At 41.0% G+C, this 26,046-nt stretch overlaps 1 protein-coding gene across 4 annotated transcripts in view; it reads left to right on the forward strand.

Moving 5' to 3' along the window:
* Nucleotides 1-26,046, forward strand: part of NUP93 (nucleoporin 93) — a 74,475-nt gene that overhangs the window by 12,606 nt on the left and 35,823 nt on the right. The window contains exon 1 of one of the 4 annotated variants that reach the window (XM_036390228.2): nucleotides 20,775-20,905. The exons of the other annotated variants lie outside the window; for them this stretch is intronic. The gene's annotated coding sequence lies outside the window, so the exon portion shown is untranslated. Of the gene's footprint in view, nucleotides 1-20,774; nucleotides 20,906-26,046 lie in introns of those variants that run through there. 4 annotated transcript variants of the gene reach the window in all.

Raw genomic sequence — 26,046 nt, forward strand, 5'->3', positions numbered from 1 at the left:
TAACAATTGTACATAAACTGCAGCCTGCCTGTGCTCTCTGCTGGCTGCCATGGCTTGGGCAGCTCACAGGCCTGGCAAAGCAGCCAGGGACCAGTGGCCTGTCTGCCACCTCCCTGGCACTGACAGCCTCCCAGGGCCCCTCTGAAGGACCAGGCTGGCCCAGAGCCTCCCAGGGCCTGTGCTGATTAAAGGATGCCCTGGGAAGTACAAAGCTGAGTGTAGGTTGGGATGTGATTAGGATTTAAGAGTTCAGGCTTCTCTATTTCATAGCCAGCATGGGGTTTTGGGGTCTGTTTTGGTTTTAAGTTAAAAGGAATAAAACCCAACAAAACCAAAAACACCCCCTTCTTTTTGGCATTAGGTAGGTGAGTGTATAACACCATAGGAAAAAAAAAGGAGGAAAGGAGGAAAAAAAATTCCCAATGTTTTGGGCTCTTTTTTTGCTTGTAACTTTCTCCCTCATGTTTGTAATTTACATCTAAGCAGCAATTTTCTCTAGTTTCCATTACTGCTTTAGTGGCATGGTTTAGTGCAGTTTTAAATGAACCTGTCCTTATTAACCTTAAAAACAAATATGCATATCCCTAAAAAACCCAAACCATGGTGCCTTTATTAGAATAGTAGAATACTCAGGTGTTTCATTAGTTGGCCAAATTACAGTTATTCAGTAAATATTTTGATAGTGAATTATTTTAAATTTTGTTTATTTGCTTGGTTGCAAACTAATTGGAGTAGTTATGTGGTGATCTTCCAATTCATCATGGATCTGATTATGGATTCCTAACCTTAAGGGGTTGGGAGCAGGGAGAGAAGATACATGATCTGCCTTTCTCTTTCATTGTGGGTAAATAAGAGGGTAAGAAAGATATTTCAGCACTTTATGCTAATGCAAGGTCATGAGATGGAAAAATTGGGAACTGCTTCTAGTAGCTGTATTTATTGTCCTGTTCTGCTGTGTCCTGGCACATTTCACATTTCCTGTCTGTTTAATCCAGATACGTTGTTTGCATCTCAAATCAGGACAACTGTAAACTTTTAATAAATGTTTTTGTAACAGATACTTCAAATATCTTTAAACATACCAGATTTTGAGTCATAATGCTTGACTTCATTCCCCCTCCCCTGTTTTTTTTCTTTTGCCATGTAGCTCTGCCCTTGTTTGAAAGTGGTTCTGATTTCTAATTGAATGTTAACTTGTATTCCTGTGAAGGAGCAAATACAGAATATAAAGACAGTTTGGACATCACATATCCAAAATGCAGCCTCTCCTGTGCTGAGGTGTAGACATCTCCACTTCTCTTGGTATCAGTGCTGGATCCTTTCATAGCTGGAACTCAGGAGCAAACCTGGGTGTGAGGATCTGAGTCAGAATTTCCCCACCACCCTGCTTGTAGCAATGTTACTATTGCAAGAAGTACTTTAATGGCTTCCAGGATCTGTGTTGCATCTGACCAGGAGGATGTAATTTCTGGCAGTGTGCTGCCTCTTAGTGTCATGCTGTCCCATTAATTTAGTGCTCACTGAGGGCTTGTATTGGCTACTGACCTAGGCTGTGTGTGCTCAGCATGTGCAAATGAACTGTTGGAATTGGTGTTTTCCTGGTGCAGGAAAAATTTAGTAGAATGGTTTCATCTCTGCATTTATACAGATTGGTGAGAAGAAGCAATGCTGAGATGCAACCTGGCAATTTGCCCCCTCCTATCATGTGATAGAGCACTTGCTTGGATTAAAGAAATGGTTTTATTTATTTATTTGAGGCTCAAATGTAGCTTTTGCAAAGCATAACTCCTGTTTTGTTTTGTAACTTTTTTAAAATCATTACAAATGATGCATAGACCTTATAGGAAAGGATTTGGAGTTTTCCAGTACCTTTATTATAGCTCTGAAATGAAAGATTTGCAGGGCTGTGCGGGAATTTCAAAGTGGAACTGATTCTACACAGAAGCAAACCTGGTTCATCTGTGTTGCATTTAAGAAAAAAAAAAATTGTCAAATATTAACAAGAAGGTAAAAAAAAATTCTAATATATTAACAGCATTTTGTATAGTAGCAGTGTAAGACCATAATTTGGAGGGGTAGTAATTATTTTTTACATATTTATTTTTAAAGCAATCCAGTTTTCTCAGTGGACCTTGGTGTGACCTTCTAGTGCCTCTGTGGAAATTGGAAATGGAAGCTCTTGGCTTTGGGAAGCCCTGCTCACAGCCATACAGAGGGGTTGTTGAGGGGACTTCTCACTCATGGCAGGAGCTTCCAGTCCCAATGTTGCAGTGGGTCAGTGGAGTTAAGCCATAGGTGTGGGATTGAAAAATTAACGTTTACCTATTTAAATCAATATGGCTTTTTAACACTTCAGTTTCTTTCTCCTCTTCTTCAGAAGTGTCCCAAGTGCAGTAGGAAAAAAAGAATTTTCATCTTTGGCAAACTTGTCTGAAATGAGATGAGAGGGGCTTGGAGCTGATCTAGAAGAGAGATGAAGTTGTTAACTTTCTCCTGAGCTATTGTTTCTGTGGGGTTTTTTTGCTACTCTTTATTACATGAGCACTGTCTTGACCATTTTTCTTAACTAATCCCTCATGGTGCTGTGAGCAAATCACTCTTCCACAGGGGAAATCTGTATTGTAGGCCAGACTCTCTTGCTGAACTCCCGTGGTCACAAACAGCATAAAACCCTGGACATTCTGTTTCCAGTGAGGTAGTTCATCAAATTTATTAGGAAAAGCAGCAGCAGCTGCTGCAGCTCTCAACTCCCTCCCCTCCTCTCAAGCTCCCCTCATTTACTCAGGCCTCTTGAAAGTGTTACAGGACTGATGAATTCCAGTGGGGTTTATTACTGAACCATTTGTGTAATTTGGCAGTCTGGGAAAGGCCACAGGTTGTGCATGCCCTCCTCTCCCCTGCCATAATAAGTCAGTTTGAGTCCACATCCAAAATCTTAATCCTAGGCATTATCAAGCTTTGGTTTAAAACAGTCACTAAGAAGTGTGACAACTGTTTATCAGTGACTGGGCATCAAACTGTGGATGTACTGAAGCTTCCCCATACAAAACAACAGCCTGAAAATTTGGCAGTTTGTGGGAGAAATGTTTGGGTGTTGGGTTGTGTGCAGGGATGTTTTTTAACTTTTCTTTTTGAGGTCAAAATGAAATTCTTACTCCTGCCAAGATCTGTTCCTGAAAGAAAGTTGCAGCCTTTTGAGCTAAAACTAAAGATACATGCATTTGTCGAGCTTATTTAGATTTTTGGCAAAACTTCTGTTCTCACTCTCCCCTGTTTTTTCCAATCCTTTATTTCTCATATTTCTTCCACTCTCTCTTTTTTTTTACTCCAGTTGTGTTCATTCTCTTTGCTTTTCTGCTCTGAATTCATGTATTCCCTCCTCTCAGCACTTTACTCAAGTCTCTGCTTTGAGACTATTTTGGGTGCAAAAGAGTTATTTGTTTACTTTGAGCTAAAATATTGAACTGCTCAAACAAAAAGCAGTTACTGTGAGATGCCTCATTGTTTTGCCATGCATGTGGAAATGGCTGAAAGAAGCTTAGGGAGATGAGCTGGAAATTTCCTATATGATTCCATTATTGGTATCTCAGTAAGCATACAAGATGCATGGTACTCCACAGAAATACCAAAATGCTTATGCAGCATTATGAGCCACAGCTAACAGAGATTCTTTTAAATTAATTGGAAGAGCAGGCTTGATTGTTGCTTGGTAAAAGTGGCTTGAGAAGGTTGGGGAGATTTAGTTTTAAAATAACTTAATAGAGGAATGAAATGCCATGTTGCTAGGTGGTGTGACTGCAGTGGAAGTCTCTGTGGACTATACTTTTTGAGCATAAATTTCTGGATTATGTGTTCTCTTCAGTGTCTGCTGTGGGATGGAGGAGGAAGGGGGAGAGAGGTTTTGTCACGTGTGGTGTTTTTGAAGGAGCAAAGGGAGGGTTTGCCAATGTCACACAAGTGCTGTTCAAAGGAAACAGAGGAAAGGTAGTGGTAAACACCTCAGTGCTTAGTTTGAGTTTCAGCAGCTTTATTAAACCTTTATTAAACTTTTTGAATCTTTCAGTTGGCTGTCCTAGGCTTGATTGAGGGATGTGGGATTAGCTGATAGTAAAGTTGTCATAGTTGATTTCTTAGATTGCATTTGGGATGCATCTGTTTGGTTGCCTTTACATGCTTCTGTTCAGCACCAGATAACTCAGAGGACAAACACGGACAAAGGGGATATCAGCTTGCTTTTTTAGGCTTCACCTTGTTCCATAGTGGTCAGAGACTGGTTATCCTGAAGCACGAGGAATAATATTTCTTTCCACAATTTCAGTGTTAAGCTCAGCTCCAGGTACTGTCAATATCCATACACGTACTGAGTCAGTTCTTAATCCCATTATGGCTTTGGCCTTGCCATCTTCCTGTGGCAGTAAACTCCACAATCCAATTACAGATTATGTTAAAATTTATTTCCTTTTATTGGTTTTGAGTTTGGCATCATTTACACAGACATTGTTTCCTTATTTCAGACATGTACCAACTGGATTTCAAGAGCTGCCCTTTCTAGAACACTTCACTTAAAGTACCAGCTCTTACTTGGTTCCTTTTTTTTAATGTTACTCGTCCCAAAAGTGTTCCCAGACCATGTCACATGCTTCTGACAATTGCCTGAGTGTGTCCTGCAGTTTCTCTTTTGAGGGTGTCTGTCCAGCTGACACAGTGTTGTTGATAACACCCGTTTGTTTGGTTTTTCTGATAATGATGTTTGATGTAGCCAAACACGGTGTGAAGGGCAGAAGTAGTAATCTGTGAGGGATTTGCTTTTAATCTCAGATAAATGGGAGTGCATGGGTGGGAATAATGTAGAGTATCATGACAAATCCTTATCTCTAAACACAAGTCAGTAGGATTCTTTGGGCCAGATTATAATGTAAGAAATTTCTGAAGAGAATGGGGGAGGAAATGCAGAAGGAAAAAAAAAAACAAAACCAAACCACGTTTCAAATAGATGATAAAACCTGTGTGTTATCTCCAGATCCTCTGAGCAGTAATTGATTTTGCCTGCTATGGTTACCATACAGTAACTCTGAAACATTCATTATTTCTTTCCTGCCCCAAGGCTTGTAGCAGAAAATGGCAAATTTAAATCCTTTTACTCTGTCTGTTAAGTAGATACAAAATCCTGAAGGTTTTAATGAATGTGAAATAAGTGCTAAAGCTGTAGTCAAAAGACTCACCATTGTTTTGACTAAATGAGACTGTGACCATCTTTAAGTTGTAGTGGAAGCTGGATGCAGAGATCCATCTCGCTGTGGAATTACACATTTGAACTCTGTACTCTGGTTTTTCATTTGTTTCTCACAGATCTAACCCTGCTATATTTCTTCTAGTCCCCCTCTATCTTGATTTAATTTCTCCAAGGTTAAAAATGACTTATCCAGAAAATTTGCAGCTCATTGTTAATGGTCAAAATGTTGATTACTCAACAGATAGAGTGAATCAATATAATTTGTCTTATTTTTGTTTTGCTGTTTTACTCGAGGTTAATGTTTTGGCTTCATAATTCCTGGTAAGGTAAAGTATATGACATTGCTGTGCATAATTAGCTAAAGTTATGCTAAATGTTTTGTTGTCTGTGGTATCATACTCTTGGATGCCTTATTCTCTACCTTTGCTAATGTAGTCTTGTTTTTTTGTTTTCCTTGTCTGAGGAAAATTTTTGGGTTAATTTTTTGGATTTTTTTAAATGAATTATGGAAAATAAGCACTCAAGGTGGACACCTCCTCTGGCTTGTTGCTGGAGCAGGGGGAAGCTGAGCTGGAAATGATTCCCATCAACTAGTAGTGTGAAATCTTTGGCTGAGAGTTGATGGTAACTTGTCACTCAGTTATATCCCTGTTAGTCACTAGAGCAGAATTGTGAGCTTTCTCTTCCTTTTTCCTTATTTCCTCTGATTTACTCTATTTGCTTTTGCCTTGCTTTGACATTTTCTCTCAGGGAAATCTTTCCAGGATGTAAGGGGTGTCACGCTGTGTCTCTTGAAAGCTGTCAGAAGGCAGCTGGCAATCTCCAGGCCTTCCTGCCTCCTGTTGTAAGCTGGGTCCTCCAGTCAGTGGGGCAGTCCTCTGGGAGAAAAGAGTCTGGGGCTTGTTTTTGAAGGCTGGATAGTTCTTGCTGATATTTAGGGATGCTGAATTTGGGGAGGAAGTGTGAGTCCATGTATCCCCAGGAATGCCAGGATTGAATGGCTTTTGCAAAGCATCACCAGGAAAAGGGAAGTGAGCCTTGCTTATCAGTCAGAAGTTATTTCTATAATAAATACCCAAAACTAAACTTTGAGAAATAATATCTTCTGCAGCAGAATAGCAGAACAGATCTCCTTCCTGCAGGGGGTTCAATCTGCAGTTTGTCTTAAAGGGCAGAATATAGTTGTTTGTCTTAACTAGATCTGTCTTTCCTTGGTTGTAAGTTTGCTCTGTTTGTCTTAAAAAATTTCTTCCTCAAACTCTTCAGCATACATTGCCTCTGAAGAAGCTGCTGTAACATTTTCTCTCTTTGAGATGAAATACTAATTTCCAGCCAATATATTATGTATTAGCAATGCATCCTGGCAACAAATAACTGCTTGAAACCACATATTCAGAGAGGAAGGTGGGAAGCGCAATTCAAAGACTCATGTTGCAGGGACAGCTCAGCAGAACATGTTGCATGTGGGAAGTGCCCCTGTGGATCCAGAGAAGGTTCATCTTGAAGGAGTTTCGAAATAATTTGATTTTATGCAGATCTCTGAGGTGGATCCTTTTGCCTTCAGCACCCCTGTTAGTGTCATCCACAGGAAGGAACATGCCTTTTACTGGGTATTTGCAAACCAGCGTTTGTCGTGTGGCAAGCGTGCTGGATGGTTATGGTCATCCAGAAAAAACATGGAAACTTTGAAACTGGAAGGTCAGATGCTGAAGGAGGAGAAGGATGGGCACAGCCTAAAATGTCCTCCATAGTTTGTGTCTAATGACAAATTGCATCTTACATTGTTTTATAGCACACTATGTGGAAACAACTGAAATGCAGCCCAAGCAATTAGCTTTTGAAGACAGAGGTTATAAATGAGATGTAAAAATGGAGACTGTTCTGGAGTTTCAGGTTTTGGTTTTTCGTTTGGGTTTTTCAGGGAAACTGAGGGTGGATTTAGAACAAGAGCTCATAAAGAGCCAATGATACAGGATTTCAGCACTTGAGATTTATCTATTTGTACTTGCTGAATGAAAGCAGCATGCTTTTTCAAATCAAAGCAGCAAACCACTGTCCGATATGTTGTGGATGAACAGGGAATGGGATTTTTTTTTTCAGAGGTTCCACAGGACAGAAGGAAGAGAATATCAGTTACAAACTTTGAAAGCAAGTGGCTGAAATACGTTCCAAGAGTATTTTGGAGCAAGAGTGCCAGTTTAAATATTTATGCAGTGTTTTATTGTACTGATTCAAATATTGAATAGCACCTGACCCTTGAATTTTTGGATCCTTGCCTGACTGGCACCCCCTGATGCATATATTTGCTTAGAAAATGGCCTTCTGTGGCAGCTGCTTTTCATTGCAGGAAATTGGGAAAGCTGGATTTTGATCCAATTTTTGTAATGATTTTTATGCTTGACTTTGAATCCAAGAAATGCCTTCCTATGCATCAATTTCTTCAGCTGAGAATTAAAAGTTGCATTTACCACTGACTCTCACAAGAGACTGTGAGATTCTGTAGTGGAAGCTTATGTGGATGTTTTCCTTTCTGCTATTATCTCAGACTTCTTTATTGTTCACAATCCTGATCAATATTGGGCAACATTTAACTGGCCTCCAACTTTCACTCCCTCAGATACCACCAGACCTTGTGGAAAAATAAGGTTATTTCTTTCCATCAATAGTTTTCTAGTTTGGCTGCCCCTGTGGTATTGACTGTCAGCAGAGCTCCTCTGCCCACAAGAAACTGAAGCTGTGCTACAAACACCTGTCCACTGGCAGCTCTGCTGAAAATACCCTTTTGTCATTAAGACAGCAGCAGTGGCTGTCACCACTCTGGTCTGGAGATCTTCAACTTCTCTGAGCTGAAATTGTGAAAAGACTGCTTTTAGTTGCTGCTGTGAGCTGGGATTGTGGCCATGCAAAAACCCTTTAAGCTGGCAGTTTAGAGTTGTAGGCTAAAACTTTGGTCAATACAGCCACTGCCTGCTACCCAATAGAATCATTTTATGCAGCAGTATTTAGTAGTGTGGTGACTCTCACTTGAGATGGATTATTTGGGATGTGTCTGATGCAGAGAGAGTGAGCTGAAGTAGCAAACCCTAATAGTCAGAAGGTGGCCTAGGCTATTGCTGGGCTCACACCCTGCCCCTGAGCTTGGAGTGTGCACTGGCAGCTGCTCCGTGGTCTGTGAGCACTTGGGTATTCCTGCCCCTTGCCTGCCAGCCTTGCAGCCTTGGCTGCTTCTGCAGAGCTCAACCTCAAGATGCAGATGTCCTGACTTCAAAATATCAGCAAAAAGTCTTTCCAAATTCCCAACCGTGCTCTGTGCTTGTTTATAGCTGAAACCCCAGGGATGCAAGATGGTTTTAGCAAATAAACGTAAGGGATGTGTGGAGGGATTTCTGAAACAATCATTCTCTGTTTCCCTCTGTGTATTTGCGGACTCGGAGAAGAAAATGGAGAATTCAGTTGGCTTGTTTACACAAACTATTAAGCTGGCTTAGCCATTCCATGATGAAGTTCCATTTCAGTACTGAGCTTACTAGGCTGTGGGCATAAAAATGATCAATTGGATTGTTTTTGTCCTCCTTTTTTTACATTCACATTTCAGAGGATTGGATCAATGTCTGCCACTGTTTCTTCCTGTAAAGCATACCCTGAGCCTTTCTGCAGACATACACAGCTGCTCCAAGCATCCAAAAACTGTGGGTTTTTTCCACTCTCAAGAAATACAGTGGTGGCTCAGCATTATGGCTATGGTGCTGCTGGGAAGCCAGAGTTAACTAAAATTTTAAGGCATTTGTTCTATTGCAGAGCAATATGGCCTGATGGTCACACTTTCCAGGGGGTGTCCAAAACTCATGCTCTGCAGAGGGCTGCCTTTGGCTTCATTTGATCAAACTGATAGGATGGAGATGTCGAGGGATTATGCAGGACTGATGTTGTGCAGGCAATTAAAATCTATGAATTGGATTAAAACCTAAATGTTAGTGTGCTTTGATGGGATTTTTTGTTTGTTTTTCTTTTGACTGAGATGCTTTTTGGAGATAAGTTGCAACCAGCTCCTAATTTGCAGTTGCGTGGGGCTTTGCTGTTTGTGGTTTCTTTATTTCGCTGCTCTTACCTGTTGACCAGCTTGATTAATTTTGTGTCTGAACTTGTGTCCTTTTATTCTTGACTCTTCTGCCCTATCAGAACACAGTTTTAAAAAACAAAAATCTGTACAGTTCAGAGGACCAGTTAGGTCTAGACTTTAAGATAAATGCTTAATGACTGTGAAATAGTATATTCTTTATTTCTTGCTTCAGGACTCTTATTTTTTTATTAGGAGCTGAGCTTGACAAAGAAGGATGAGGCCAGTGGCAGTTATAAAGGGTGCATTGTATTTTTACTGCAGTACTGAAGTATTGATTGTTGACTTATTGATAGGCTTAATGCACAACCATTTCCTTAGTTAGTGTTTGAATGTCCATTAAAATGTGGCTTGGTGCCAGAATATTGAAGTTCTACATTTATAATATAATTTGTCTATCTAAAAGTACTAATGTGGTTTGGATTAAAAAAAAGATAAATAGGCAAGTTGTGAGTTTCCTTGTTTTGTTTTTGTTCAACTTCACACACTGAAGCAGGAGACACTGAAAAGAAGACAGAGGGAGACTGAGAGAAATCCTAATGTTCTGAGGTTTGTGCCTCTTGGTATTTTTCACCTTTGATTTTTTACATGCCCAGCATTTGCTGAGCTGCTAACAGACATTAAGGGATGCTCTAATTAATTAATTTTTAAACTAGTTCTTGTTTTTTCTAGGGGGAAGTTTATTTGTATAGCTTCACAAGTGTGTTGCATGTTAGTAGCACTTGTCATAAAAATATGCCTGTTGTGGTCACTGTGTAATGCTTCTCCAGATGTGAAGAGGGGCGTGCCCTCTCCTCCCTGCAGCACCCTCAGTAATCTGTGCTCAGTTCCTGGCATCTTAGTCCCTTCTGCTCGAGTCTCAGGCTCATGCTGCTGATGGCCAGTTGTCCAGCTTCTAGAAAAGACCACATCAGGTTTTGGACAGATGGGTGTGGAAGGCCTGATGCTATTGCTGTTGCACACGAATAATCCTGTAGAAAGCAGCTGTCCTGATAATTGGGGTGACTTTCATGTATTGATAAGGTAAACAGGGTAGAACCTTTAATTGCTGTGAATCACTTGCCACTGTGGTGAGCCAGAAGCCTTTCTTTACCCAAGTCTTTCCTTTCTAATTGTTGTGGTACAGGTAACCAGGGATCCTTCAGGAGCCATCTCTCCCTTTTATAAAACACAAACCTTCACAAACCAGAAAAGATTAAGCTTGTTTTGGTTTATATATATCTGTGGGCTTGGGTGGTGGAATGGCCACACTTTTGGTGGAAAATGACATTTTCAGCTATCTGGTTCTGTCAGGTAATTTTGCTGTTTGTTGTGGCCCGCTGAAAACTGGTAATTACACAAATAGTAAATACTTCACTGTGGCTAGAAGTACTGGAAATTAAGGAGACCAAAACAGCTTTCTGCAGTTCTAAGTATGAGAGGAAATACTTGACAAAAGGTGAGGAGCCAAGAGTTTGCCCTCTGGCTACTGTACTGAGTGTTATTTGATCTCTCTCACTTAGACTTATAGTCAGGATTTGATAGAGTCCTTTTCCTGTCATTTCAGCTTTCCATTAAATAATAAAGTTTTGTAACATAGGGTTTTTCCTGTTAAGAGTCCAGCACTTTAAAAGAAATTATTATGATACTTTGGTAAAAAAAAAAAGTTTTTCTCTCACTGGGAAGTTGTTGAAATTGCTCCATCACTGAGCAAATACCAGTCTGAGTGGTATAATTATCAAGATGAAGCTTGTGCTGGTATTTGTGTTAAACTTGACTTTTTATCTGTCATGGCATATCTTGGGATTATTGTTTGTTTCTCCAGTGATCTTTCTCCATCCCCTGTTTCAATGGTGTGCCAAATCTGGTACTTCTGTGCAGAAGTGGCTGTCACTATTATTCACCATTTTTCCAAAACATACAAAGATGATGGAAAAAAACTTTCAAGTTTTTTTTTTTCTTCCCTATGCAGTTCATATCCATTCAATTACTGTGGTTAGTCTATGAAATTTCATGGTGATTTTTTCAAAATTTTGAGTTTGGGTGACAGATGATGAAGCAGTTTGGAAATTAGTCTCCTCTCTTTCATACCAAGTGGGAAAGAGAGAACATAACAAGCTACTTCAGATTTCCACTCATCTTTGTGTGGAGTACAATATAATGTCTAATCATTTGTACTCACTTTCCATGGACTCTTACGTGGCATGGTCCCAGCTTACCTGACTTATTCAGAGTTCAGCTTTAAAAGGTAGAAAAGAAAGGACATTACCATATAGCAATTTAATTAACACTATGGCAACAACTATCTATAGACTTTAAATAATTGCAATGCCAATTTAAGTTGTTCTGTTCTACTTTTCTAGATACTAGCAATAGGAAGAGATGATAAATTCCCTCTCTACAGGAGGTTAAGTTAATAGGTGCCCCAGAAGGCCTGGAAGGGGCAGGATTTGCTTGCATTCCTTGAATGCTGAATGCCTAAGTCTCTCAAATTGGATAGCAAAGAAAATCTCTTGAAAGATTCATCTTGAAAGAAAGGCCCTTGCTGATAATGGGGGACCCTAGGGAAAATGCATTTTGGGTGGTATTAAACTTCAGCAGCTGGAGGATCTTGTTTGGAATAAACATTAATAAAAGTTTTCTTTAAAAAGGAAATCAAGTCTTCTATATCTTTGCCTCCAGCATGTTCTTGCTTCCAATAAATAGACACAGGAATTAAATAGGAATTAATGTTATTTGCAGGATCCTTGTTCAGTAATAGTATATGAATAATATGCTATATCATAAATTAATTACAACAGATATTTTTATATAAAAGTATGCATTGATATATGTAATGATGACTGTGCTACTTAAACTGCAGTTCCATAAGGAAGTGTTTGCTTAATAGTAGGTGAAGAATGATTTGACACAACCCCACCTGTAAATACAGTGGTTTGCCACAGCCCCCCCCTGCAGCCTCAGTTACAGTGCCCAGTGGTAGTGAGGAGGATGATGCTTCACTGGATGTCTGTGTTTTACAGCATGGTGTGGTGTCACAGCTGTGATTCCCTGTCAAGGTAGATGGGAGACACCCAAGTTGTTCTTGATGGCCAAAGTTAAAGCAGCTGCATTACTGGATGTACCTCCTGAATGGTAAACACTGTGTGTTTAGTGTTTTTCATTACTGAAATGTCTGTTTTGGAATCCTGTCTGCCCTCTTTGGGTGTCCTCTGGAAGGATGTTCTGCAGTAAGGCTCCTCATAATATACATCTGAGTCTGCAGTGCTGCAAGATCTCTAGGGATAGCTGGAGCCTCTTCTGAGCTGTGTTGGGGGAGAGGATAAATGACATTTGGTGGTCTGTTTTTGATGAATATAGAAGTTGTATGACATTAGTGAATCAGCAAAGTATTTTCACAGGAAAATTCTCTGACGAAACAGTACCGGAAACCTGCAGTGTGATCTTAATGCTTGTTTATAGATGCTATGTGGGTGTTGTTCAGTGCAATATCTGATAATATGTATCCACCAACAAACATTTAAGCACAGTGTGGTAGGGTATCATAACCAGAATGAATAACTTAGCCATTTTAAGCAGATGCAGCAGTGCCTGTCTCACTTCTGCATTGACTAGGGGCAGGCACTTTGTTTCTGGGTACCCACCTAAGCTCTGGCTGTTCCTCTGGGGCTGGACAGAAAGTAAATTCTGCATTGCTTTCTGTATGGATCTTGCACTATGGGCTCCTGTGTAGCAGGAGCTCAAGGAAGATTAACAAGACGTTTTTGTTTACACCAGTAATCAGTCTTTAGATGCTTTAGTCTTGGCCACTACTGATCTAGTTCATGTTTGAACTAGTGACCTCTATTTGAAAGTCACTTTGTCCTTTTAATAGTTTTCTGAGTCAGCCTCTGTCCCTTCCTGAGAGTCTCTTTACACTTGAAAAGGTTGTTCTTTTTTTGTGAAAGACTAATCCCCATTTTGTATGGCTATGCACATTGCATTAAATGAAAGCTCTGTGCATTCCCCTCACTGCCTGGAATGAGTCCTTGCTTTTCTTCTGATCTAACAGCTGGTGACTCAGCTCCAGTGGGCTTCTGCTACCTTTGGTTTTGAAGGTTTGGATGGACAAATGAGGAGAAGGTGGTGATGAGTCTCATCCCCTGCTGCCCATTGTTTCTCAATCTCTACCAAGTTCATATTCTTGAATTTGACCTTTCTCTAGGCATTTGCTTTTACTAGAAACATCTGCCCAACTCCAGCTAGCTGACCTTATGACATATAGCATTGCAAATCCTTCATCTTGAGTCTAAGATTCAATCCCTCACATTTCTTTTCCTTCCAGCTCTTCCCATTCTCTGGCTATCTCAGTGTCCTCACAATGTCTTTGCAAAGAATTACTGGGTTATAACTCGGAAGAAATGGTGACATAAGTACTTTTCAGCATCAGAAAGATAGAGATACAGAGATGGATAATCATTGTGAAAGGTGAAAGGCATGTGAGTACAAAAGTAATAATTACTGACTTCAGTCTTCTAGTTTTGATAGCCAGGTGAAACCTCTTTAGCTTTTAAGATCTGTGTTTTGTAAGGGATTTAAGGGTAGGATAAGCTGTTCATACCTTTGTTGTGCCTTTTAGTCAAATTCAACAGAAGGATGCTTTTATTTCCTCTGCTGGAAATTGTATCCTCAGCATTATCTAATGTAAGATGACAAGGCAAGGAGATTCAGGCAGAGAAATGAAATGATGAAACTCCAAATGACTTAATTTGGTCCACAAAGGACAGATTTTTGTTTGTCTTCCAATCATGTCAATCCTGCATGGAAATGCTGCTGGGAGGAGATCTGGTGGTTTTAATATGTGTAGCTGCTTAATCATTCTGCCGATGACTATGATATGAAACCATTAACCAAGCAGACATGGCCGTGCTCTGTGTGATCCAGAGCTGAAGGAATCTCCCTTCCCAGTCTCTGGGTATTCTGTGATCTGCTTAAACACTGTGTTTCCACTCCTCCAGGAAATGGAGAAGAGAACAAACAACACTGACAGATGTTAGTCATGTCACTTAATGCAGGACTGGAAGGCCCTTGGATATTAATGTAATGAGCACACTATAAAGACCTGAATAGAGTAGACCTGACTTCTAATTAAGCCTGCTGAGATGCCAGTACTGATTTCAGTCGTACTTTCACTATGAGAAATGCAAGGATGGTTTTACAAAGCTGCCGTACAACTGCTGTTGTTCACTTTAACCTTTGTGCTTGTGGATGTTCATTTTCCACGCTGGCCAGCAGTTCTAGTGCCACTTTGTTCAGAACTGGTAGCTGTAATTAAAGGAAAAGTGCAAATTTAGCTTCTCATCTAAGAAAAACCTAAAATACTGTCTTCATCCTGGCTTGTCACTGCTAATTTCAGAATGGCATGGCACCCCATTCCAAGCAAACATCCTTTGCCTTCTGGGATTCAGCAGATCTTTTTAGGTCCATCACTAGTGTTTGTTGCCTCTTGGCACCTTGTGGTTTAATATGGGGAGCTGTCTGGATTCCTTTGTCAGAGATTGAGCGAGTTGTTCTTCCTGGGTGTGGGAATGCTGCTGGAGCCCCATATCTTACACCCAGCTGGTAGGCTGGACCCATGTGTTTCAGAAGGAGGCTGGGCTGCCCTTTTGTGTAGCACTCATCATCCTAAGGGGTGAATGCATCTATCTTCATCTGTCTACTACTGGTGAGCAGGCTGGGAGCCACAGCTGCTTCTCCGTGCCCAGTCAGGCCCTGAGCTGCAAGCAGCTTGTGCTATGTGATGTAACATGGCCAAGGAGGGTTCTGAATCTGCAGGCGAGTTTCTGTGACTGTGTTTTATCCAGTCCAAGATGGATTGAATTGCTGTGGAAATTAAAAATATGGACTTGGTTCTGCATATATGACTCTTCTGTTAGTGCTGCAAGTCCGTGTATAATTGCTCTCAGACCACTCACAGCTGGTACTATAACCCTGAAGAAAAAATGGTAAAAGCACAGAATTGTTTCTGCTTTCATGCATGTGGATGTGCATTTCTGTGTGGTGCCTTCTGGACTTTATGTCATGGGGAATTTGGAGACATTTTGTGAGAAGCAGGAGCATTGATAATTGCATTCTGGTTAATCATCACAGAAAGCTCATGTTTGCTCCTAGCTGACGCTCTGCAGCTCTTGCTGGAGTTAATAATTCATTGCTGGACTGTGTCAAAGCATGCTCTTAAGTCAGGTTCCTCTGTGGATTGCTGGCATCAGTAGGAGTCAGAAGAGATGAAAGATGGGCTTAGTGTTTGACAGCTATTAACTTGGTGTGGGCCTCTAGGCAGTGTTAGGTTAACTTCCTCATCCTGTGCTTCCCTGCGTTTGGGAATGTGAGGGACGTGGGAATTCAGGCTTCCTGTGAAGCTGTGTTAGAATTTCAGTAGCCAGACAGAGGAATGCTGAAATGAAGGTGTGAATATCAGTGGCCATATGGTTCTGGTTTAATAGGCTGTGGGTCGAGGGGATTTGCTTGCCACGATGCTGGGGTGACAGGTTTATAAAAGAGCTATTTCACTACGAGGTTGAGCTGCTTTCCAAAGCACGGTGCCAAACCTCCCAGGGAGAGTGTGCTTTTACCACCGAGGGTTGAATTTGGTCATGTCGGTGCTTACAGTCATCTGCAAGAGGGATTGACATGCAGGGTTTGTACATAAAAAAGGGGTTAGCAATCTGAATTAAAAATTAACACATTCTCCTCATAATTACAGACTTACAGCAGGCTAATGCTGTACAAAAGAGGGCTTTCCAGACAGAGTTTAATGGCCCCAAAGCAGAGCCATCACTTCTCTCCCCCCTCCTTTTAAATTAGCATTGGCATGTTTAAAGCACTCCTCAAATTCTGCTGCAAAATAGCTGTTTGGCTTTCAGTTGTGGTTTTTGGTGGTGTGAGTTTTTTTAAAAGGTGATTATTCTTTTCAATGCTAAAGATGGAAAGTGGTTTGCATATTCATGGCACATTATAATTTTGAAAATAATCTCCTAGTGGATATTTAACAATGGCTTTGGGTAAATGGACACTTGTTGCTCTTTGTTTAAACGATTACATCTCAATTATCGCTTGATGGTGAGAGCATGGGTAATACCCTCGGTTCTTTGTCAAACAGGCTCTAATTAAAACTGGTTCCTGCACTTGCCTCTTGGATAAATATGGACGTGAGGTAGTTCAGTGACACCCTGTCAAATTGCCGAATTGAGTGCAAGTTCCCCATTCATCCGGACAAATGATACCACTAATTGGGGTGTGGATGGCAGTAACAGCACTGCCAGTGTTGGTGCTAATCCTCTGCTTGGCTGGGCTCCCCCCACCTCTCCTCTGCTTGGGACCAGCACTCTTCTAATTTTACAGGATTTGTTTCACTTTCCCTGTATCTGCCTGGTCACACAAAGCACTGGTCCCCAATCGGTTCTCTCAGGGGTGTTTCCTGCTCTCTGCCTTTACATCCTGCCTCTTGTTTGGTAGAAATTTAGTTCTGAAGCTGTGTTGAAACTCAGGTTTCCTTTGAGCTCTCTAACAAGCCAGCAACTCCTAGTGAGTGTGTTGGTGGTTTTTCCCCTGATGGAGGATGGCTCCTGTGATGATGATACTGCATGTTACTGGACCTGGTCACTTCCCTGTTCTAGTTTTTGTTTTGACTCTGGATGGCTCATTTGTCTTAGTCCCTGTAAGTTAGCCCTTTGCAACAAAGCCCAAATTCCCTGCTAGACAGGCCAGTAGCATCGTGATAGACTCAACCTGACTTTTTGCTCTGCTGTGCTTGTGTGTGAGTATAACCATATTGATGTTGAAACGTTAGCCTGGGTTTTCTTCCTCTTCTCTTCACCACAACCTGCTTGGATTGGACTCCTGAACTCTCTGGCTGTTCTTTCTGCATCCCTCTGAAGGGGTAGGATGAGTGTGCAGAGCTGAAGACAGAGGAAGAGACCTCGCCTGTCATTAATGCTGGATAATCACCCTGCTGGCCTTGCAGAGAGGACCAGCTTTAAGACTTTCTCCAGAGCCAGTATGACAGTGCAGTATTTGCTGCTGCTGCTACACTGCTGGATTGAGCAGAGAAGAAATTTTGGGAAGGAGCTATCACTGTTACAACTCACTGCCAGCAATGTCTCTCAATTTTGCTGGCTAATGCTCACCGGCAATAGCAGACATTGAAACTGTAGAGCTTCAAAACAGCACTGATACAGGAGCAGATCCAGAGATGCTGGTCCTCTTCTCCACCTTATCCCTGTCCAGTGCAAGACTGAAAGAAAAGGAGATGATATCGTTGATTGCAGGCTACCATGTTTTATGGTTTGTTGGTGTTTTTGTCTTTTTTTTTTTTTTAAGGTATGGGTGATTGCATCTTTTGATTTTTTTTTTTTTGTAGTCATGATGAAGGAATCTCCCACACTCCAGAGATGAAGCTTTACCTACAAGGCAGGAGGTCATTGTGAACACCCAGAAATAGTGAGGGGAGTAATCGTGACCCAGAGACAGATATTCTTACTCCAGTGGCTTCTGTGTTCTCTCTGCATTGTCATTCTCTTAGAGAGATGATGCTTTCTACTCAGAAGGAAGACTTTTGCAGTTTTCCTTAGCTGGGGCCCAGCAGCCCTGAACAGTAGTTTTCCCTCTTCTCCTCCCACAGTCACATCAGAGTGCAGAAGTGATTGATGCGTGAGCTGACTGAACGCTCCACTAAATTGATTGCCAGTGAAACAGATAGCAGCTCCGACATCTTAGCTGGGTTAGCACTCACAGTTGTTTACACTAACAGCCATTTGGGGTGGGCAGTTTCTGATAACATGCTTCAGAGCTGTTGCTTTAAGAAATCCATAGGTAATGGGAGACAGTGCTGTGCTGAGCTACACGGGAAGGCTTTCCCTGCTAATGCAATATGTAAAACAAAGTACAGATATATAATCGTGCTGATTGTAATGCACAGAGCTGCAGTTGCAAGGAGCTTCTGCAGTAGCATTATATCGCCAGAAAATAACAGATAATGTCTCTTGAGAAAAGCAGCATCTTTAAAGTTGTGGCTAGCAGCTCCAGATGGATGATTGTGCTGCTGAAATCCGTGGGGGGCTGCTGTCTGTCCTAAAGAGTCGACTGTCCCTCCAGGTACCTTTACCTGTTTCAGAGTTTGGCTAGGAAGCAAAAGCTCTGTGTATCCTTGGTGCTTCTGTCTCTGCACCTCTAGTGGGTTGTGCAGACTAGAGGTAAGTAGGGGGAGAAGCCATCAAAACCAGAGCAGTGTGTGTGAGGTGAGTGGCAAGTTACTGAAGCAAGCCCAGCAGCAGCGATGGTGCCAGACATGGATGCTCAGAAATGCAGGAGGAATGCCAGAGTTAAATTATCCCTGCAAATGTATTAACCTTCCTCTCCCAAAAGGGACTTTGCCTGCACTATGGGGTGTAGCTGGTTGTGATCAATAATTTTCCCTGCAATACAACTGACAGCAGTTTTCCTCTAAGAATGTTGGACTCAGGCCTGTCTTCTCCACTCATGAAATGCCTGGTGGGAGGATTCAGATATTCAGTGTTGATTTGGTCGCAAGCAGGGAGGGACTGCTCCTTGCAGTCACTTGAGGAAAATTACCTTTAAGATAAAGTTTGTTAATTTCAAAGCCAAAACACACTGTAAGAGATCACTCTGCCACCTGCAAAACTCTGAATTGTGCAAGGTGCATCGATGCCTTTGGGGTAGGCGAGCCTGAGCCACAGAGCACCTTCTGCAGACATAACCCTGTTAATGGGAATTGCTCCCAAACCAGAGAGTACAATGTTAATTCAGAGACTCCTGTTTTTACCATATAAAATGTCCTGCAGCATATTTTCTGATATTTCATGTCTAACATAGACATTGCAGTGTTTAAATTAAAACAGAAGTGGAAAGAATGAATTGGTGGTGATTCTGTAGGTATGTCAGTGTTCATGCACAGTAAAACATTCTCCTGATAGCTTTTTGTTCTTCGTTAAACGCAGACATCCCAAGTCTGGATTTTTTTTGCGTGTGTGTGTTTGCAAATTGAAGATGTGCATTTGTGAGCAGAATTACTGAACTGTGAAATGAAGTGATGTGGCAGCAGGGCTGTTGTTCTGGAATTTAAAAAGAATGAACTTTGAATTTAGGAGTGTCACCAGCAGTTTGCAGACTGGAGCTGGGTTGGCACCATGGGTTAAATGTGCACTTGGGACCTGTGACAGTAACTTCCCAATAGTGTTACACACACATTCTGTGAAATGCTTTTTCATGGTTGTACGTTTGGCATATTAGCAAGTGCATTCTTTATTCCTTTGGTGCTTCTAATTTTTTTTCTTGAGGATGGGGGTGGTCTGTTTCTCGATTTTTCCGTGGCTTTCTGCACTGTAATGATGGCACCATCACCTGACTGCTGGAATACACTGGCCTGACTTTAATCATCGGGTGACTGGCTCTTAGCATGGTTTCATCTCTGCTGTTTTACATCTCCTCTTGTAATTGCATGATTGCTTGCAGCATTGTTTTTCTCTTGGTGACAATGAAAGGAACGCACAAGTATTTATGTAACCTTATACTTTCCTGTTTGATGTTTAAAGTGTAGGTGAAGAAGTGGTACTTTGCAAATAAAATTCTCTTTATTTGATTGTAAGCAGCATATTTTCACCCCTTACGTGCAATCATTTTATTTTCACACCTCATGTGCAATCATTTGTAAGACAAGGTTATATATACACACACTCTTAAGTATCATATGGAGGAAGAAGTAGGTTGAGCCTTTATGAATAACAAGGCTGCATTTCTGTAGTGGTGACAGTTTCATTGATGTATATATGCTTACAATTAAATAACCTGTGTAAAGCTACAAAAATGTGCGATGTTTAACATAAATAGTATCTCAGTCTTTTAACTGCTGAATAACCAAACACAGCAAAAACAATGGAGAATCAAAGCTCCCCTTTAAAGGGCATTGACAGCAATTAATATGCAGTAAAATTATCTGCCTGTACAAGTAGTACCAACAGCTCTGCAGGTCTAAAATGGCAGAAGCTTTCAGTTGCTGTATAAAAATCAAACTACCATTTATTTCAGCCTCATGGTATGTGCAAATTCATGCAGCTCAGTTAAGGGAATAGCTTCACAACTGGTGTTACAATCTGTGGCTGGAGTGCTGCATCACAATGCAGCAAATGCATTTTCCACATTAACCAAACATGACAGCTGAAACGATTATTAACCATGCAATATGTCGGAAGTCATCAAAAATTCACATCAGGGTAATTGCAGCGGCTCGGGGAAAAAAAAATAGTAGCATCTCTCTGCTTTTGCCTGCCTGCCGCCTCACCCCCTCCTAATTCCTACATGGTACAGTCCGTTAACAATAAAATATCCTTCTGTAACCTATAAACTGTTACTCCCATCAGTTACTGGTTTCAGACTGATGCTTTTCCTAGAATTTGAATAAAGCACCACTGGAAAAAAATATATAGATGCTTTACAGGCAGTGGTGTTCAGCCGTGGAAAGCAGCTGCTTTCTTATTGTCTTGCTGGACTCTTGACTGTCTCAGCCATTTCAGGACTTGCAGGTTTGATTTATATATATTTTTTTTAAGATGAGAATACTTGAACATTAATAGAGATAGATACAGCTGTGTAAGCCTAAATATCAGGCAGCTGAAGTGTGGCAGTTAACAGCCAGCATTAACAGGTTTGTAACTCCTCAGTACTGAGATCTACAGGTAGGAATGTCTGTCTTTTAAAATATATAAAATGAGGGTAAAAAGCTTGCTTTGATAAGAGAGAGTTTTCCTTCAGGTGTCTTTTATGGCGGTTTTTCTTTGTACTCTTGCTGCAGGTTGTTTTAATTTGTAAGAGAGTAATGAAAGAGAACAGGTGGGTAGTTTTGGAGAAAAGGTCCTTTGCTCACAGAAAAGAAATGGGAAGGTCTGTGCCTTTACCTTCCAATGTTCTTCGCTAGAGCAGCTGTTGGGTGGGGCAGTCCAGCGTCTGCTTTGGGTTTCATTTGTGTTGCCTTTTTAAAGACCCTCTTGACATTGCTGACTTTGCTTTTCATTTAAGCAGAAATACAGTAGCATAACTTTCTGAATGCCTTTATTCCTGATTTTTCTTCCCTAGGCTATGAAAAGTCTATGGAAGTATTTTAAACAAAAAATAAAGATGCTACATGATTATGATTTTTTTTTCTCCTGCTTTTCATTGTGGTGCAGAGATGTTGGTCCATTCTGTTTCCCCTGTTCTTACATGTGCACTTATGATTTATTTAGAAGACACGTTAAACTTTCTTGAATCTTATTTTGAAGTAAGGATTTCAAGTGTAAGACAAAAATAAGAGAGAAAATATTTCTATTCTTTCAAAGCAAATGAAGATATGTAGAGATTTGCTTCTTTTTTGTTAATTTCTTAAATGAGGTGGTGAAAGCATATTTACTTAGTCAACTGGAGTTTGTAGCCTAGGTCCCACCTCTTGTTCAAGTGAATAGGATACATTATGAACAGGGTTAATCCAGTAAAGTCATAGTAAAGGGAAGCAGGGAATTAACATTTTACATAAATGTGTTGGTCATGACTAGCTGGGTGGGTGGCAGCTCATTTAATACTCTCTGATCTGGGGACTTAGAGGCTGCATGAAACCGGGAGCTCTGCCTGGCTTTGGTAGGGGGACAGAAGTACCGGGTGGGTTGATTTTTCTCCTTTTCATTCAGTTCTATTTTTGTATACGGAAGGAAGCAGTTCAATAAAACATACTGTGCTGGGATGGCACCTGGGCTCCTGCAGTAGAGTGACTTGCCTCCTTTGGGGTGCCCTGCCCCAAATATTAAGCTGCCTGTGTGCCATGTTCGGCACTCTTCCTTTTATCAACTGAGAAATGCTCAGAGGGAAGATGCGGAACAGTGGCATAGCATGGCCAAAAAGTTGCCTCTCTCCAACCAGATTACATGTGCAAAGAGGGGTTTTTCCACAAAGCAGCTCAGCAAAAAAATCAAGTAAAGGACAATTAAATGTGTGGTTTGCCTGTGTAAAAAGATAGAGCAAACCATCCCATCCCCACTGACCCCGTATGGGATACGGCTCAGTTATCCTTGCAGTTAGTGCAGTGTGGCAAATTATTTTCCTTTGTTTGAAGTGGGTGGGAGACAGACTTCAACTAAGCTCCATAAATTAATGTATGAAAAGAATGACTGAGCCACTGTAAAGAATAATTAGCTATAGGTCTCTTATAGCAGGGTTTTCCGTGATATCTGTTGGCAGCATCTGCACTTGACATTTAATTTACATTAAAGTCCGAAAGCTTGTGTGCCTTGTTAATGCAAGGCGCAAATAAAGGCATGCACTGCTAGACCGTTCCTTAGCCAGGGTGGAGTACAGCCAGAGGAGAAAAATGGAAACCTATTGTCTGTGGTGTATCCTCAGCACACCGGCCTCATGCCCCAAGTCTGGAAAGTTTAAACCTTAGGTTTATTACACAATAGGAGAAATAAGCTGAAAAAGGATAAAGTGTTTATTGTAACATATTTATTGCAGCAGAGAATTTGAGTGTATGCTTTTCTCTCTGAGCTCTTTAATATCTAACATTTTAAAATATAAGTTCTATAATTATAACAGGTATATTCCAGACTTATGTTTCTTAGTTTAATGATCTGTAATTAATAATTCATATGTAATTTAAATAATTAACTTTGTAAAATGTATCAGTAATGTAGTGAAGAAAAACCATTTCTAAAGACCATGGCATGTTTAAATTCAGGATTTAAAGATATCGTGACATGTATGAACTCCAAATTGCTTGCTTTCACTGTCAATAAAATATTTATATTTATCCTGGGGATAAGGTGTTATGTTGAAAATAGCTATTAGGTGAACAAAGTAGCTATGATTTATTTACAAATACTGAGGAAGAATGGGGTAGCTAACTTGGGCTTATTTTTTTTAACTCAGGTGGATGATTTTGCCAAATCATCTCATGTTATTTAAGAGGGCTGAACTTCAAATTTGCACATTTTCTTGACGTTCCAGTGTGTATTAAAAAGAAAAAACAGCCTACATTCTTCTTCACACTACAATGAATGTAATCTTGTCTCTTTGTCATGTTAGCCACTATAAGCGAAATAAAGTAAATATAACTTGGGAAGGGTTTTCTTTCCCTGTATGGGTTTTTCTGAGAGACTTCAAACTGCAGTAGAAATGTTATAGGAACCCCTTTTGTGGAGGTACAGCACTGGGCTAAGCCACCCATGCTGGTTCAGGGTGTGCATCCCGGTGTAACTTGGTTGTCGCATTTCCAGTGCTGACAGGATTTTGATGTCTGAAGCAGGCGTTGTCCCTTTGAGGCAATGAGCATTCGCTGCCTGCCTCGCTTTCTGTCTGAAATGCAGATGGAGGCTGAAAGATGCTGCTTGGCTTTTCTTTTCATGGAGCAGAAAGATAACTCATGCTCCTCAGGAACGTTCAGGGAGTCAGCATGCAGGCTTTCAGCTGTGGGATGGGGGCACAGCAGCCGAAATCTTTCCGCTTGAGTCAGCCTGAGAACAGGGACAGTGTCAGGCTCAGTGCTGCCAGGCTCACTACTTGAATCCAGAGGAGGTAAAGAGAACCGATTTTTTCATTACTGTTTTTTTACCTACAGTTTCAGACTAACTCGAAGGCATTTAACTGTTTCAACTCATCTGAAATTGCAAAGGAAAAGATGTGGAAATATCAATCATGTTTTGGTTTTCAAAAAATCCTGAGAGCATCCCTGTTTCTCGCAAACAGCAAGGTTACACATTCCCAGTCAGACAAACAGAAGCATAAAGCACTTAGCAAGGGGCAAGGGATGGGGGGACTGAAGGACTGCAATAAAATTTTAGAAGTGAATTAGAGGAGGCTGGGTGTTAATGAGTAGCAGGATTGTCTAATAATTTGCCCCTCTTGCTGGTGATCCATCAGAAATGTCATTTTGGGATAAGGAATGACTTGATTGATTGATTGATTGATTGGGGTGGCTGTTTGGCTTTTGGATGTGATACTGAGAAATGAATTCTCTGCTGCTAGGTTAGTGGGTTTTTGTGGTTGCCTGAATGTTAATGCTAATATACAATTAGTCCAACAGCAGACACTGCAAGCTTGTCTGTGTGCCTCCTTTATGCCTTTTGCTTCTCTTTTCAAACTACTCCCTTACTAGCCAGTGTTTTCTGTGGGGTTTGGAGCGATACAGAGGTGGACACTCCTCTTTCCTCAGTTGTATCAATTTTTCCTGTGGTGTCCGTGGATTTCCAGTGGCTGCTTTTTCAGCTTGCACCTTCTTAGGAGACTCCTCGCCAGCTCCCAGTACAGGGAATTGAGGTGTGGTCTGCAGTGGCAACTGTGCTTCGTCCCTGCCCCTGCCATGCAGGGACGTGACACGGGCAGAAATTCAGCATACAGGTTTCATTTGTCACCGTGTTATTCGAGCATGGTTTCCTCTTAGAGCAGGGAGAACGCACAGCTACTTCTCGAGGAAATGTGGAGTAACCACGATGCTAAAATGGCAGCGAAAGAAATAAGAAAATGGCGTCATCAGTGAAATTGGTTTCGATGGCTTGATTTGAGGGCATTCTGCCTGATGAGAGCATGTTTCCAGCAAGAGGTATTACATTACAGCCTCAGATAAGACTGTACAGTGAAGGTATTAAATCATTGGAATCTGTAGGTTTTTTCACAGTATTCCCTTAAAAAGTATGATACCGGAGAGGTGGGTATAGCGGCTTATTCTAGTGGATGATCAGAACTTATCTTCGTTTGCGTACTATAAAAAATTTTACTCTGGGGTTGCATTGTGGATCTCAAACCCACTGGAATTATCTCATAATTTAATTTACTTAAATTCCAAAAAAGAGGCAAAGTCTTGAGTTTTGATTGTGGATCTCTTGACGCGTTTGTGATTTTTGTAGGCTTGTATTTTTTATTCAGGATCATAATGCGAGGACTTGTATAGCGCAGGGGAGAGGCTGTAGCCACTCACCATAGCACTGAGAAAGCCCCACACTAAGGTCATGCCTCTTGATCCCCTTCAAAAATGTCAAGAAAAACAGGTAGTCCGTATATTTGGAACTTGATGAATGAGCTCAGGTTTCAGACTGTGTGGTCTGTTTGCTCTGTGCTGATGCCGGTGCCACAGGAGATGGGCTTTCCGTGAGTCCTGCTGCTCCTGCTGGCCTGATCTGTGTGGAGAGATTCCCTCACTCAAGAAGTCGTAATTCCAAGTGAGGTAGCACTGTATTTAATTGCCTTTGTGACATTTTGGTTTCTTTGTCTTGATTAAGACAAACAGAAACGCCATCTGAGGTGTTTTCAGGTGTAATGTACCAGCTGAACAAGCTCCTTCTAGAGTAATGTAGAGTCCTGCTGCCACAGTTGGCTGGCAAGAGTCTCTCTACCTTCTTTGTAATTTTCATTTTTATGTTTATTCAATTAATAAAACACAAAGGTGTTTATATTCCTGATAAAAACATTCAGGAATGTAAAGATGGTAATATCTTTATAGTTTAGATTTTTAGTTTAGGTTTTTTTTTCATTGTTACTCCTCCTGTTCTTTGCATGATCTTTTAGCAGGTTAGGACTATTCTAGACTTTGTTTTGTTATTGCACAGATCTCCTTGGTGCTTTGTACCTTGATAGGACCTGGGATTGTTGTTGAACCACTCCCAGTTATACTACAGGGAGAAGAAAAATGAGTATATGCCTAAGG

The sequence above is a fragment of the Molothrus ater genome, chromosome 12, assembly GCF_012460135.2.
Source record: "Molothrus ater isolate BHLD 08-10-18 breed brown headed cowbird chromosome 12, BPBGC_Mater_1.1, whole genome shotgun sequence".
Taxonomy (NCBI): domain Eukaryota; kingdom Metazoa; phylum Chordata; class Aves; order Passeriformes; family Icteridae; genus Molothrus; species Molothrus ater.